We start from the raw sequence: 2,981 nt of genomic DNA, 5'->3' as shown, positions 1-2,981 counted from the left end.
CTCTGTAATTCTAAGGCTTCCAATCTACGTGTTAAGGTTGCAATCTTGGCCTCTGATGCTAGGGTTGGTTGAATTTGATGCATTCCTCCTCTTGAAGGTGTAGCTTTATCAGGTTCCCTAGTTGTTTCCACTATAAATTTTTCTCGGCTAGGTCTTCTAAGAATTGCCAAGCTTCAGTAGTTTCTTTGTCCATAAATTGGCCTTGGCACATGGACTCTAGCATGGTTCTTGAGTTTGAATCTAACCCCTCATAGATGATCTGGCATAGTCTCCAAGTTTCTATTCCATGGTGTGGGCATTGGGTCAAAAGATTCTTGAAACGATCAAAGTACTTCCAAAATGATTCACCAGCTAGTTGGTAAATTTGATTTATTTCATTCCTAATCCTAGTGTTTTATGATGGGGGAAATATTTTTTAAAAATATTCTCACAAAGCCCTCCCAGGTAGTGACAGAATGGTTTGGCAGACTATAAAGCCACTTCTTAGCATTATCCTTAAGGGCAAAGTTGATTAATCTAAGTTTGACCTCATCCTCTGTTAATTGCAGTTTCATGGTTGCACATACCTCCTCAAATTCTCTAATAAATATATAAGCATCCTCTAATCCTGTGAATTTTGGAAGCATATTTATGATTTGAGGTTTGATTTCAAAATTGTTAGCTGTGGGTTGTGGCAACTGATACAAGATGGTTGGATGGAGCCAACTGGATAACACAAATCCTTAAGGGTCATGGGTTGGATTGTTCAGCCATTGGAACAACAGGAATTGACTCAATTCTAACTAGACGACCCGACACTCTTCTCCACACACGAGGTGTACGGTTCTCGATGTTTATACAATTTTTTTTTATAAAAATTTTTATGTATAAGAAAAAGAAAGAAAAGAGAAAAATTCTAAAGAAAAGATCCTAAGGAGTCCTAAATCTAAAGAAAAGTAACCAAATTAATTTAATTTTTAATTTTTTTTTTATTTTTCAAACAAGTGAAACAATAAATTAAACTCAATCTATCCTAGGGTTAACCTAAATCTAGACAGCTCCTAACTATTCCAAGATGACCCTTCAAGCCTTCCAAGTGGAGATTGATCAACTAGTTAGCCAGGTAAGTATAAGAGGTGGGAGGTTCACTCATCGTTGCCTTTCTAGACACCAAACGAGTTGGCCAGGCCAGCAACTGAACCAATTTAACAAACCACTCTCAGGGACTTGCCTAGACACCAACTAATCAAACAACTCAAACTTGGTAGAACTCTTAGGGTTCCTTGTCCTATTGAGCTCGAATTCCTTAAGGTTGACGTCTAATTGATTTTAAGATTAAAGGTCTAGGTAATGCAATATGATGGAGATGGTTTTTGGGCTAAAGAAGGGTAATGAAATCCCACCTTATCTTGTTAATGGGTTGATGCCCTTAGATTAATTATGAAAATGCAAATGCAAATAAACAAGATGACCAAGAACGTAAAAGATTTTAATTTAGATTTTTTTTTTATTTTGATATTTTACTTCACGATTATGAAATATCTTTTGTTTTGTTTTATTATTTTTTTTTTTTTTTTTATGATTAAGTAAATTCAAATGATTAGGTCTAAAAGGAAAAGTAATTAATTAAAAATAATAAAAGAGAAATTAGAAGCATACCTGAGTTTTCCAGCAATCACCAACTAAATCTAGAAATCTAAAGGAAAAAGAAAAAGAGTTATAAAGCACGAAGAATAAATATTTGAAAATAATTTAAAATGCCAAATCCCCGACAACGGCGCCAAAAACTTGATGTGCAAATCTTAAAATTTATAAATAAAACCGCAAGCGCACAGTGTGCAGAGTAGCACGACCAACGAGTATGGGTCGATCCTACAGAGACTTGGTTTAAAAATGATTTTCAAATCTATACTCAAGCGAGCTTTAACGACAATCGAAAATCGAAAGTTGTTTGCTAAAGACAATAAGACTAAGGATCTAGGGTTTTTGAATCCACTAGATCTAGATTAGGGAATTCTATCTAGAATTTTTCTTATTGATCCTAACGACTACTCCTCTTGTCTTTCCCAAGCATAGATTATGAAGGGACTAAGGTCCAACGATAACCCATCAAGATTCTTTACAGGGGAGTAGTAACTAGGATCCCTTAGGGTTTTCTCCTCCTATGCACTGAATCAAGCATGAACTATGAAGGGACTCTGACCCAACTGTAGTTCATCAAAAATTCTTGACAAAAGAGGAAGAAAAAGAAATCCTAAGAAAAAGAAAGAACCCTATGTAAAACCCCTACTCATGATCTAGCTTCATCGCAAACCCTAGAAGGGATGCTTAGCTAGACATGATCTAAATCTACTTGCAAAATTTAAATGCAGAAAAATAAACTACCCTAATTTCATAAATTAAACTATCCTAATTGCATAAATTTAAACTGCATAATTTAAACTAACCTAATTGCATAAAATTAAATTGCATAAATTAAACTATCCTAATTGCAAGAAAAATAAATTGCATAATGTAAAGAGATAAAATTGCATAAAAATAAGATTTTATATAAAAAAAAATTATTACAAAAATCTCAAAGCTCGAGGTTTGAGAAGAAAGCTAAAAACCCCACTATCTAGGATTACAAGCTTGATCGGAAGGCCCCCCCAATCCTTAAAATAAGGGCCTTTGGGGGTTTTTTATAGGCATTTGGGGGTTATAAGGTTTTCAAAACTTTAGATGTGGGATTAAGAGGTTTTAGAAGGCTGTTAGGGGGGTTTAGGGGCTCAAATCTCGCTCAAAAAGCACTTAAATCCATCAAGAAACCCTAGAAATTGTTTCAGCCGTCCGATCTTCATCTAAAGGACCCAATTCATCTAATAAATCAAGCCGGAAGCGATTCTGGGCCGTTGGATCACGATCTGGGTGAAGCGCTGCCGTTGGATAGCGCTGTAGAGATGGGATCAGGTCGGATGCGTCGCGGACCATCCGATCAAGGCGCTGGAAGATTTCGTCCGTTG

At 35.8% G+C, this 2,981-nt stretch overlaps 1 non-coding gene across 1 annotated transcript; it reads left to right on the top strand.

Annotated features, from left to right (window-relative positions):
* Positions 1 to 281: 281 nt before the first annotated feature.
* LOC140859572 (small nucleolar RNA R71) lies at positions 282 to 388 on the top strand. The gene has a single exon (XR_012143109.1). It is a non-coding gene; the product is annotated as a small nucleolar RNA R71 (small nucleolar RNA).
* Positions 389 to 2,981: the final 2,593 nt, after the last annotated feature.

Source organism: Elaeis guineensis, chromosome 7, assembly GCF_000442705.2.
Source record: "Elaeis guineensis isolate ETL-2024a chromosome 7, EG11, whole genome shotgun sequence".
Taxonomy (NCBI): domain Eukaryota; kingdom Viridiplantae; phylum Streptophyta; class Magnoliopsida; order Arecales; family Arecaceae; genus Elaeis; species Elaeis guineensis.
The sequence above is the reverse complement of the archived record's forward strand: the minus strand, read 5'-3'. Positions and strand labels throughout refer to the sequence as shown.